At 52.5% G+C, this 13188-nt stretch overlaps 2 pseudogenes; one reads left to right on the top strand and one right to left on the bottom strand.

Moving 5' to 3' along the window:
• LOC128820667 (uncharacterized) overlaps window positions 1-13188 on the bottom strand; it is a 2212279-nt pseudogene that overhangs the window by 152699 nt on the left and 2046392 nt on the right.
• The window catches only part of LOC128820669 (uncharacterized), a 1091286-nt pseudogene that overhangs the window by 32106 nt on the left and 1045992 nt on the right, over window positions 1-13188 (top strand).

Raw genomic sequence — 13188 nt, 5'->3', positions numbered from 1 at the left:
GCACATGAGTGCTAGCCCTCAGGAAGCCAAGGCCAGCCAGACTTGTCAGTCCTGGCAGCTTCTGTCTGGGAGCTATCCTTGGATATAGGGAATTCTGGAGGCAGATGCCCAATTTTGGCCATGGGTGCCTGGTTGAGATGGATGTTTTTTCCCTTAAGATATAAAAGCACATGGCCCCAGTGTTTGAAAGGCAGATGAGTGGTGGCCCCTGGGTGGCCAAGGCAGCCAGAGCTGTCTCTCCTGGCAGATTTCATCTGGGAACAAACCTTGAAATATAGGGAAATTTGGAGAAATAATCTCGTCTTTGGCCCTGGGTCGCTGGAGGAGAAGGAGAGTTCTCTCCCATAGGAAGGAAAGCCCAGAGCCCCAGTGCTTCAGGGGCAGGTGAGAAGCAGCCCTCGACATGCCAAGGTCAGCCTGACCTGTCAGGTGGCCCCAGGAGGCCCAGCCAGCCAGACCTGTTCCATGTTCCCTTGGTTTCGTGGGACCCCACAGTGTCACAATGGTCTCCTTGGTTCCATGAGGCCCTGGAGTGTCACAATGTCCCCCGTGCTTCTGCAGTGTCACAATGGGCCCGTGCTTCCATGAGGCCTTGCAATGTCACAATGGCTTTGTGGTTCCACAAAGCCCTGATGTGTCACAATGGCCCCTCGGCTCCATGCGCCCTCGCTGTGTCACAACGGCTCCTCTGTGACACTGCGGGCTCCACAAGGTCACCACGGACCCTTGGTTCCTTGGGGCCCTCGAGTTCCACAATGGTCTCCTTGATTCCATGAGGCAGCACAGTGTCACACTGGCCCCTTGGTGCCATGAGGTTCCCCAGTGTCACCGTGGTGTCCTTGGGCCTGCATTGTCACAACTGACCTGGGGTAATCACATATCCTCTGAACAGAGAGAGAGAGCTCTCCCAGGATTTTCCTGGGAAGCTGTGAGAATGAGAAACAATTCTTATCTCCACTGTCTGCACCTGTTGTTGTGCCCATGTAAAATGTGTTATGGAGATTTGTTTACCAGTGGGTGATTTCTTAATTGGTCAATGGAGATGGTGTTTGGAATTCAATCAACCAATCTAGTCTGTCTGTATCGGACTGTCTGCAAGAGCGATGAGTGTTTCTTAGTAGTATAATATAGTATAATATAATAAAGTGATTGATCAGCCTTCTGGAATCATGGAGTCAATGCTAATTATCACCACTCTGGGGACGCCCTGCTACGATAGTTATCCAAGTCAATCTTCCCTTACCTCTGAATGCTAAATAGAATAGGCTTAACAGGCACATCAGCAACACCAACCACTGTAGACCCAAAGAGCTGGCTGAGGGGTTGGGAGAAAATTTCCCCTGCTGTCATTTCCTCACAGTGGGTACCATTATTAAATAATTCATAAAACACATACAGTTAGTGCGTGGGAGCCTCAAATCCATGTGCCCACTGTCTAGAGGAAATTAAAAATCCATAAATTCCTCACCACATTTACCCATGAAACAAATTGGATAGCAGCCACAGTAGCCATAGTTATAGGATGGGAAAAATGTAGCCACAACCATGTGCCACCCAAGGCAGGGTAAGCTAGACCACATGGTGACACCTAACAAGGTTTCTATATCCAGTACACCAAAAAATAATTATGTTACTCGGGAATTGTTATTCTCATTTCACCCTTTTTCTCTCAATGCCCTTGGGCTGCACATTGGGTGCCAAAAAGTGGTCTTGGTTTACAAGACAGGTGTCTGCTAGGGAAGGCAGAAAAAAGCCTCCTGTGGAATGGAGAATGTAAACCCCTCCCTCCAAATTATTAGAATCGTGAAATCAAGGGGCTCTCAGGCAAAGATGTGGGAATAGCAATAACAGTTCTTCACTAGTGTGTACAATAAAGCAAACAAACAGCAGCACCTCTGGCGCTGGCAGCAAACAGAACAGGAGCCCAGTGCAGCCTTTCGGCCGCGGCACTTTCCCTGCGGTGCAGCTCCGGGCACGGCCGGCAGGGGCGCTGGTGGCTCCCGGGGGGCAGGGCAGGTGCGGTGATCCCCGCGCGGCTGCAGGGGGCGCTCCGGCGCGGGCTCGGGGAGCGCGCGGCCATGGCGGCTTTGTCCCAAGGCGGGAAGGGCTGGAAGAAGGCTCGGCTTCACAGACCCTGGGGGCAGCCGGCTCCGGGGCCCCAGCAGGACTCTGGGAAAGCAGCAAGCTGGGCCGGCAGGATGTCTCAGCAGGCAGGGGGTGAGGGGCTCCCAGCAGGGCAGGGAGAGCCGAGCTCAGGATCCCAGGCACCCCAGCAGACGGGGATAGGTCTCTCTTTTAGTGGGGCAGGTGTTAATAAGGTCCCAGTTTAGGGGCTGTTCTCACAAGCAGAAGCTCACCCCATGACAGAAGAAGCAGCTCTGGGCCTGGCTCCGGCAGCAGCAGTGGAAACTCCCTTTCCCTGTGGGAGGCGGTCCTGGGGGGGATCTACCAGGAATGCCCTGGGAAACCGCAGTAGTCTAAAGAAAGGCATTGTACTAGGGTTCCCGCCTTTTCCCATGTTCATCACTAGTTGCACCCTCCCCGGTTAAATGCCTATCAACCAGTTATGCCATCCCCAGTTCTGGAAAGTTCTCAGTTCTATGTTCTGTGGTTGGTTCTCTCCCCAAAACCACTCCTTCCCCTTTCTCTCATTGGATTATCCCATCCTTACTCCTCCCATGGGCCCCTATCCCACTGGTCCCTATGTACCCTGACCCCGCCTCTCCTCCCCCAGTTATAATCCCTGACCCCTCCTCAGGAGGGGGCTCTTAGATTCAGCTTCCCTCTCGAGAGGTGGTCTCCCTGCATCTTCCCCGGCTTTCCCTGCCTTCATCTAACCTGCAATAAACCCTCGAGAACAACAGTGCTCTGGGTGTCGTCCCGTCTTTTGGTGGATTTACCCTCTTTGCTATCTGGGCTCCTGTCGACCGGCCAGCCGCGGGCTTCCCTGCAGGACCAAGGTCCAGGGCGCCCGCATTTCCCAAGAGCAGTGGCTCTGATCGTCCTCCTCCCAAAATAAGGGATCAGCTGATAATCATCAGCCAATGATAAGGAACGAACAGAAAGGAAAAACCCCACCCCCAACACTGGTTTGCCATGCTTAATCCTGTGGCACAAATTCTATAAAGGTTTAATTCCACCTTTATAATTGTTTACATACGAGCTCTTGAAAAGTCAGGGGCAGGGACTGGAACCTGCTACTTCAAGGCTCCCCTCACAAAAGCAGTTTAGAAAGCCTGGAAGTCCTTGGAGGTATTTGGGGATCTATAGGGGCTATTGGGGGTCCTTTCTGTACCTCTTGACCCGACAGGAGCTTCTCTAATAAACTTTGCCTAAAGCTCCCACTCTGCCCAAGACAGGAACCCCTGTGAGTGCCTGTGACATCCTGGCTCTTTGGCAGCTTGGAGACACTTAGAAATTCCCCACGGAACCCCTCTGAGTGCCTGTCAAAAAATCAGATCCTTAGTAGTCAAACACCATCAGGACCCATTGTTATGGTCAGTTTCCATGGCAACCATCACCAGCCCCTGTTGCTATGGTCAGTTTCCATGGCAACCATCCCCAGCCCCTGTTGCTATGGTCAGTCCCTGGGCAGCTCCATGGAGACCCCAGGCCAGGGGTGGTTGCCATGGACACCAGCTCAGGCCTGGAGCCAGAGCCCGTTGCCATGGCAACCATTGGCAGTCCCATCCCCAGGGTCATGGGATCCCAGAGCCACAGAATTGGCTGAGCTGGGAGGGACCCATCAGGATCCTCGAGTCCAACTGCTGGCCCTGCCCAGGACACCCCAACAATGCCAGCCTGGGCCTGGCAGCGCTGTCCAAACGCTGCTGGAGCTCAGAGAGCCCTGGAGCTGTGACCCTTCCCTGGGCAGCCTGGGCAGTGCCCCAGCAGCCTCTGGGCAAAAACCTTTTCCTGAGATCCAACCCCAGCCTGCCCCGACTCAGCTGCAGCCGCTCCCTCCACTCCTGTCCCTGGGCACCAGAGTGAAGAGGTTCCCACAGCCCCAGCCAGGGACCCGCTCCCAAGGCTGCTGCCGTGGCCACCAGGGCTGGCACCAGCTGGGATGCTCGGTTTCCACGGGCCGGGGTTCAGGAATGGGATTCCCCAATTTCCTGCTCCCGCTAAAACCGTGCTGCCGCTCGCTGCCCTCCCGCCTCCCATGGAAAGCACAAAAGGCAAAGATCCCAGACTGGGATAAGAACAATTTACTGGGAACAGCAATGAGACAAGGAACAAACAGGAACAGTAACAATATTGATAAAAGAAGGGATAAGAAAACTATTTACAGGGAAAACTACATCACCACTGACTGGCTCTTCTTGGCTACATATTTCCTCCTACCTAGAAAGGACGCCCTTCTCCTCAGGGAGAGAGAGAGAACCTTTTTCCTGCCCCTGACAATGACCTGAGGTGGGAGTGAATGTAATGACAGGGCCATGGCCAGACCCTCATGTTCTTCAATCCCACATCAGGTCATTGGCAGAGCCAGGAGAAGGTACAGGTGTCTTCCCAGCATGGATCACAGGGAACATGAATCAGCAGGGCTCTTCCAAAATGTGGGCTCTCCCATGGGAGTTGAAGCTGGAGCAGTGCATGAAGCTCCTCCTGCAGTTCGGGCACTCGCAGGGCTTCCCTTACCGGTGCCTCCATTGGTGTCTGGTCAAGGCAGAGCTCTGGATGAAGCTCTTCCCACACTGGGGGCACTCGTAGGGCCTCTCCCCGGTGTGGATGCGGCGGTGCCTGATGAGGTGGGAGTTGTGCTTGAAGCCCTTCCTGCAGTCAGGGCAGAGGAAGGGCCTCTCCTCAGTGTGAATCCGCTCATGCAGGAGAAGACTGGAGCTGCTCTGAAACCTCTTCCCACACGTGGGGCACTCGTAGGGCCTCTCCCCGGTGTGGATGCGCCGGTGCTTGACAAGGGTGGAGTTGTGCTTGAAGCCCTTCCCGCAGTCAGGGCAGAGGAAGGGCCTCTCCTCGGTGTGAATCCGCTGGTGCAGGAGGAGATGGGAGCTGGTCTGAAACCTCTTCTGACACTCGTAGGGCCTCTCCCCAGTGTGGATGCGTTGGTGGATGACGAGGTTGGATCTGTAGCTGAAACCCTTCCCACACTCCCCACACTCGTAGGCCCATTCCGCAGTGTGGATCATCTCGTGGCTGATCAGGTGGGAGCTCTGCCTAAAGCTCTTCCCACACTCCAAGCACTTGTAGGGCTTCTCCCCATCATGAACCTGCTTATGGACCACCAGCTCCGAGATCTGGCTGAAGCTCTGTCCACCTTCCTGGCACAGGGTGGGTCTTTCTTCCTCCTCAGAGCACCCTGGGCTGGGTTTGAAGCCCCTCCTCCTGTGGGATCTCTGGGGATCTTCCTCCCCGTTGGATTCCTGCGCTGTGGAGCTGCTCAAAATGGCCTCTTCCACGAGGTTCTGCTGTGGGGATTTGTCCTCCCTGGTCTCCATTCTCAGCTCCCTGTCTGGGGGCGGAAGGACAAGGAGAGGATGGGATTTACCTCCGTGCCAGGGGGAAGGAGATCCCCCCAGTGCGTCCCCAGCAGGACGGCGTTGGCAGCGGGGTTGTCCTGCAGCTGGGGGCCGTGCTGGGCTGGGAGATGGAGCAGGAGAGAGGGGGAAAGGGGCACTGACTTCCTCCTCACCTGCCTGGGTGTCCTGGGGCATCTTCCTCTTCCTCACAGCCTCCTTCTCCATCCAGTCAAGCTTTGGGAATAAAAAATTCTGGTTTGGTGAAAACGATGTATGGGCACATTGGGTTAGGGGGTTGCTACTGCCCAAGTCCATCTCTAAAAGTCACCGGCCACCTGCTGCCCATAAAAACCTTCAAAGACAAAGATTCAGTCCCCCGAAATATACACAAATGACCAAGATTCAGCAAAAACACCCAACCCCAAGTTTCCCCTCTCTGGCCTCCCCACTTTGGGCTCCTGGAGGCCCCCCCTGTCTGGGTTGCTGCTGATCAAGTTTGCATTGGTGCTCCCCCTCTCTGGGCTGCTGGGGCTCCTGGCACTCCCGCAGGTTCCCCTTCTCTGGGCTCACCAGCTGGGCATCACAGGTGTCCCAGGACTCAGCACTGTCTGGGGTCCCTGTTTCAGGGTCCTGGGGTATCCATGGGTCCCCCCTGTCCATGCTCCCAACACGTCCAGGCTCCTGGAGCAGCCGCAGATCTCGTATTGCCCGTTTCTGCTCCCCCCATTGCCGGTTTCCCTGCCAGCCCTGCCGGTACCGGGCGATCCCCACGTGGCTCTGGGCTGACAGCGCAGCCCCTGGGCCGGGCAGAGGCAGCCCCAGCACGGGGGGACCCTGCATCCTCCGCTGCCTCGGCAGCCGCGCCCAGCCCCGGGCACAGAGCTCCGGCAGCCCCCGCCGCCCCCTGCCCAGGGATCCCCGGGGACCCCCGCAGCCGGGGCTGCCTCTGAGCGAGGCGGCCCCCGAGCCCGGCTGTGTGGCCAGGGGGGCACGGCGAGCCCGGCGCCTCTGTGCCAACGCTTGCCCCGCTCTCCCTCAGCCTTTGCCCGGCCCGGCCCGGCCCCCCGAGCCCCGCCAGGCCCCGCACGGCCACGGCCGGGCCGGGCCGCTCCCCTCGGAGCCCGCTGCGGACACGGCGCCGGCCCGGCCACACGGACCCGCCTGCGCCGGGGGCCCACGGGCCGCCGAGCGCTCCCCGGGCCGCCCGGGCCTCGGCCCCGAGCACAGAGCTCTGCCCGGGGGCTCCCGGCCCCAGGGCCGGCTCCGGGCCCGGCCGGCCGCTCCCGGCTCCCACAGCCCGCCCGGGGCCGCCGGCAAAACATCCCAACAACAAATCCACAAACCAACCACCGCCACCCTGTGCTGCTGCGCCTTGCCAGGGAGCCCAGCCCCGGCAATGGCCCCGCACCGGGACAAAAAGCTGCTCCAGCCCAGCCCCTCGGAACCCCCACCTGCGGCTCGTCCCCGGCACACAGATCCCGGCAGCTGCCCCGCTGTCGCAGCTGCGGCTCTGGAGCAGGGAGGCTCTGCGGGACCCCCGGGCTGTGCCCCCTCCCAGGCCTGCAGCCCGGGCTCTCTCGCTGCTCCCGGCTCCTGCACAGTCCCCGCTCTCCATTCCTTGGCCCCCTGGGCTCTGCTCTGGGGCTCCTGGAACAGCCGGCAATGGAAAGGAACCGCTTTTGCTGCTCCCTAGCCAGGCCACAACTGAAACTTTGCTCCTTTTGCCTCGCTGCAGACACCCCCAGGGCGTTTTCTGCACCCAGTCCCAGCCCCCAGCGCTTGCTGAAGGCGCTCCCTGCAAATGTCCTGCAGCTGCCAGGGCCCTGTCCTTGCTGTCACCTGCTGGGGCTGGCCATGAACAGAGATCCTGGGCTTGCATTTCCAGCTGCTCTGCAGCCAAAGCTGAGGCATCTGCAGCTGCCTGAATGCAAAAGCTGCAAGATGAGCCTCTCTCCAGGGGAAATCTCCCCCTCGTCTGCCAGCCCCTGGCAATGCTGCCATTCCCTGCTGCTGCTGCTGCTGCTGCTGGGGCACTTGGGGCTCTGGCTGAGCAGCAAAGGTGAGCCTGAGCCAGGAGCTTTCCTGGGCTGCAGCAAAGCCTCAGCACACAAAGCCCTTCCCGGTGCTGTGCCCTGCGCCTGGAGGGATTGTGCCAGCAGAGCTGACCCCAAATTTCTTCTCCCAGGCAGCTTCAGGACACGCAACATGGAGAAGCCAGAGCCCACTCTCACCTTTGTGCAGTCCTCCAGAAGGATCCTGTGTGTGAAGCAGCCTGGGAACAGAGTTTAGTGTCAGGGCAGGGGAACTCAGAGCCCTTTTCTCCCCTGTGGGCTGAGGCTCTGCATTTCCAATGGCCCTGCAGCTGCCAAAGGGGCCTTTTTGGCTCAGCTGAGAGCAGTTCTGCTGAGAGCCTGTCCTAAACCTGCTTTTCCTGCAGTTGTGCCCAATGAATCCTCATTGTTTGCAGCCCCAGGTGTTGTGTGAGTGCAGGTGTGATAAATTGAGGCGAATAATTTGATTCAGCCTTTTTAAAGTCAATTAGAATTTTATTAATTACAGCAAGCAGTAGCAAGCAAAACAGCGCTGGGTGGGTAGGGGTCTCCAAACCGCCCCTCCTGCAGTGTCCCACACCGCAGTGCCCCACACCCCACTCCCTTATTCAGTTTCTTTTTATAGTTTCTTGGAGGTTTCTTCATTCATGTCTTTCCCGATAGCGGTGTGCGTAGCTTGAGCATCTCTCTGCGTCGTGTCTGCGTTGTGTCGAGGCAGGTGATCGCTGATTTCACAATCGGCTCCGGAGCACTCCTACGTTGTCTAGTCCGGTGGCCGTTGCCTGGTGGTCGCTGATTTCATAATCAGCTCCGGCCATCCCCCGACATCCTTAGCCTGTGTCTGCAAAAAAGCTACGAAAAGCTCCCTATATGGTGATTAATCATACTTGTGGTCTTGTGGTTTTGCAATATGTCTATAGCCTTGCAGTTTGTAGCAGTTGCTTTTTTATTGTCCTCCCCTCTCTCCTAACAAGCAGGCTAGTCCCTTATACTTTAATTTTTATATTTCCTCCTTTAATATTCCAATTCTTTTGATGAACAAACAAGTTACCACAGTTTATCACAATCCCCCATTTTCTCTTTTACCATTTTGTTCATCAAATCGCTTTGCTGCTTCGTAGGCTAGAAGTAAAGTGTTCAGCATTGTCCTGACTAGAAACACCACTAGGACAGAGCAATAGAAAACTAATAATTTGCCAATAAGGGTGGAGTCCTAGCCTTGTTTTTGTTTTGTAATATCCTGTTTTCCCCTTTTTTTGGCTTGCTGCTCCCTTGGTGTTTCGGAGGCACTTAGACTGGTCCTTTGAGGGAGCCTAGTACTCGGCTGGCAGTGGTTGGAGCATTTCAGCATTGTTCCACTTAGAGGGGGCTTGGCCTTTTCCTCTCTGCCTCGCTCGCCGACTCGGGTGCTTCGAGCCGCGAGGTAAACCATCTTCTCGGCAGCAGCAGTACTCGCCTGAGCATCCCCTTTTCCGCTCCTGCCTAGCCTTGTACTGTTCCCAGTTCTTATCTTTGACCAGAGGTGGGTTGCAAGGAATCCCCTTCAGTTCCTTTTGACAACACCCTTTTATTATCTGAGCAGCAAATGGAGTGGGCTCGTTAGTATGAAAACAAGAATATTTCCCACCACTCAGATCCAAAACTGACCCACCGATTTTCCAATTCTCCTATCCTTAGCACAGTTTCAGTTAGTTTTCGCTGAGTTTTATAGCACTCAGTACAAACCCCAATTGGTGGTCTTCCCCTCTGGCAATGGACCCACCACCGTTCTTGGCAAATTTTACATATAAAGCACACAAAAGGATAACAATCTCCATAACTTTCCTATTACAAATCACTATATAGTCTTTAGCTAGTTTGTAATTGTATCCCTTTGCTTCCCCTTATGGTTGATTTGGATGATGTCCACAGAGTTCATTAGTTTTTCTTAAGAGTCACTTTCAAGTTCCCAGGCTGGCTAGTCACTCTCCACTGGTTATTTGTGGCAACCGGGCTTTTCACTCGGCTGGCGTGAGTCCACCCCTTTTCGGCCGTCCTGACTGCCGTTTCTGTGGTAAGCAAAACAAGAAAGGGACCTTCCCCACATGGAGTTAAGGAATCTTCCTTCCAAAACTTAATAAGTACTTGATCCCCTGGTTTTATCTTATGGATTGTGATATCCAGAGGTGGTCTCTGTGTCAACACTCCTTTCTTCCTCAATTCCTGCCTTCTGCTCATAATTTGAGTGATGTAGAATTTAATATGAGAATCTTTTAGGCAGGGGTGATCTGTGGGGGCTTCCATATCATAAGGCATTCCAAATAGCATTTCAAATGGGGAGATCCCCACATCAGTTCGGGGTTGAGTTCGAATGTTCAATAAGGCAAGAGGTAGGCACTTAACCCATGACATTTTTGTTTCCAGCATTAACTTTGTGAGTTGTTTTTTTTTTTTATTTCTCCATTCATTCTTTCCACCCTCCCCAAGCTCTGTGGATGCCATGGGGTGTGATATTTCCATTGAGTCCCCAAAGCTGTCAGGACATCTTTTGCAATTTTAGAGGTGAAATGGGGTCCCTGGTCCGAGTCTAAACACTCAATTAATCCATACCGGGGGATAATTTGCTCTAATAATACTTTTACCACAGTGTTCGAAGTAGCTCGGGCCGTAGGATAAGCTTCCATGTAATGGGTTAAGTGGTCTACCAGTACCAATAGATATTTATACCTCCCCACTTTTGGTAATTCTGTAAAATCTATTTGTATATGTGAAAAGGGTCGTTGTGCCAGTTCCCTTCCGCCCATTGGTCTTTCTCTTAATTGTTGTTTATTTATTCTTTGACAGGTTAAACATTGTTGGGTTACCTGTTTTGCAAGATTATAGACCCCTATACACATATATTTAATTGCAAATTGGTCAACCAGGGCTTGAATTCCCCAGTGGGTTTTCCTATGGATTGCTTGCAGGACCCTCATTGCCATTCCTTTTGGGAGTACCTCTTGCCCATCCGGTAGTATCCACTTGCCTCCCTCTTTTTCCTTCACCCCCATTTGGTTTAGTTTTTGTTTTTCCTGTACCATGAAGGCTAACACATGGTTAATGGGTCCATGGAACCGGCAATGTTTGTCTTGGGGGTCTTCACAGGCGCACTCATGATTAATGAGTCCATGGAACCAGCAATGTTCCTTTTGGGGGTTATCACAGGCACACTGTATCGAATCAATCCCGTAGGCATCCCAACAAGCCCAACATGGTTCTTCCTCTAAGTCAGCTCCACAAGTGGAGCAATCTTCCCTTTGTGTGACCCCCCCCCCCCCCCCCTTATATGGTTTTAAACTCATTAGAGCTGCCTTTCTCGCCTCCTGGTTGGCTAAGTTATTTCCCCGTACTGAGTTTCCCATCCCCACTTGATGTCCTTTTACATGAACAATAGCTATTCTTTCCGGACCTCTCAAGGCCTGGAGCACTTTCCGAATTAATTCCCCATGTATCAACCCCTTTCCCTGTGAATTGATAAGTCCCCTTTCTTCCCAGATTTTACCAAATGTATGAACCACCCCATAAGCATACTTTGAATCAGTATAAATGGTCCCAACCTTTCCTCTTAGCAGTTCTAAAGCTCTGAGCACTGCATACAATTCACATGCTTGTGCTGACCAGCTGGGGTTAAGAGGACCAGATTCTATTTTCTTAAAAATTTTCCCATCCACAATAGCATACCCAGATTTCCTTTTCCCTTCAAGGACCCGAGAGGACCCATCTACATAATATCGATATCCTTCCTCTAATTCCTCCTCTTCGAGGTCTGGTCTTATTTTTGTTTGTTCCTCTATTTGCAAAAGACAATCATGAGTTAATCCCACAACTGGTTCCCCGTATAGAAACTGGGCTGGATTTTGTAAGCTTGTGGTTTCAACACTTAACCTAGGAGAAGAAATTAGGATGCCTTCATACTTTAGGAGTCTGGCATCTGTTATCCATTTATCCGCTTTTTGTTGTAGTACTCCACGGATGTTATGAGGAGATAGAACCTTCAGTTCACTCCCAAAAGTTATCTTTCCTGCTTCTTCTACCAAAAGGGCAGCAGCCACTATCGATTGCAGACAGGCAGGCCACCCTCGGCTAACAGGATCAAGAAGCCTTGAGAGATATGCCACTGGTTTCTTTCCTCCAGCCCATTCCTGGGCTAACACCCCGTACGCCACCCCTTCATTGACATTAATGAATAAAAAAAATGGTCTTTTTAAATCCGGGAGGCTGAGAACAGGGGCACTGACCAATTCGGTTTTTAATGATTTTAACCGGGTCTCATCCTCGGAGCTCCATTTTAATAGCCCGTCTGTTGTTAATTTTTCATACAGAAATTTAACTTTCCCACTAAAATTTTCAATCCATTGTCTGCAATACCCAAAAAGTCCCAGTAACTGCCGAACCTGCCTTTTAGTTTTTGGAGCTTCCAGGGAAAGTATTCCTTGGACTCTGTCAGTATCCAATTTCTTAGTCCCCTGAGTCAGCCAGTGTCCGAGGTACTTAACTTCCTCTTCCACAAATTGTAATTTCGACTTTGAAACTTTGAGTCCCTTAAGGCTTAAATAATTTAGGAGTTTTATAGTTTCTTCCCTTACTTTTTCTTCTTCTTTCCCTGCAATTAATAAATCATCTATGTATTGTAGAAGCACAATCCCCTCCCCCTGTGAATATTCTGCCAATATTTGTTCCAGAGCTTGCCCAAACAAATTTGGGGATTCGGTAAACCCCTGGGGAAGGACTGTCCACCTCTATTGTTGTTTTCTATGTGTATCCGGGTCTTCCCATTCAAAGGCAAAATAATCTCTAGAAGTTTCCTTAAGGGGACAGGCCCAAAAAGCACCTTTAAGATCTATTACACTATACCACTGGTTTTCTGGGCCAAGTTGGCTTAAAATAGTATGTGGATTGGCTACGACCGGGAATCTTTCAACTGTTCTTTTATTAATTTCCCGCAAGTCATGCACCAATCTGTAACTGCCATTCGGTTTCTTTACCGGCAGAATGGGGGTATTGAAAGGGGACATGCAAGGTTCTAAAAGTCCCTTTTCCAAAAGTCTCTTTATTTCTGTTTTTAGTCCTTCCCTCCCCTCTTTGGGTATGGGATATTGCCGAATCCTGACAGGGATTTCTGGGTTCCTGATAGTTACCTCAAAGGGTTCAATATTTAATTTCCCCACACTGTCGGGGGTATACCAAACTTCTGGGTTAATCTTTTTCTCGTCTTCAGCCCGGAGAGGATATAGTTTTACTGTTAGTTCTCCTTTTTTTTGCCTCTATCCCTATCCCCAACTCAACCATCAAATCTCTCCCTAATAGATTATAATCTGCTTCTGGAACTAGTAAAAATGACCCAATTCCTAATTTAGAATCACTTTCTAAAAGTACATCCTTAATTACAGGTACTCCAAAGGGTTCCCCTTTGGCCCCAATCACCTGTATTATTTCAGGTGAAACCTTACACCCTTGGGGAAGGGTCTGGACGGTTGATCTCTCCGCCCCTGAGTCCACAAGGAACTCATATTCTTGTTGCTGGGGACCTATCTTTAATTTTACCAGAGGCTCTGTTCTTTCCCTTGTCCCCAGCAGATAGAGCCCCCGACCCCCCTAATCTTCTTTGAACTGTTCCTCATCAGCAATCTTCTGCCGACACT

Source organism: Vidua macroura, chromosome 30 (assembly GCF_024509145.1).
Source record: "Vidua macroura isolate BioBank_ID:100142 chromosome 30, ASM2450914v1, whole genome shotgun sequence".
NCBI lineage: Eukaryota > Metazoa > Chordata > Aves > Passeriformes > Viduidae > Vidua > Vidua macroura.
This window is presented reverse-complemented; position numbering and strand designations above follow the sequence as displayed.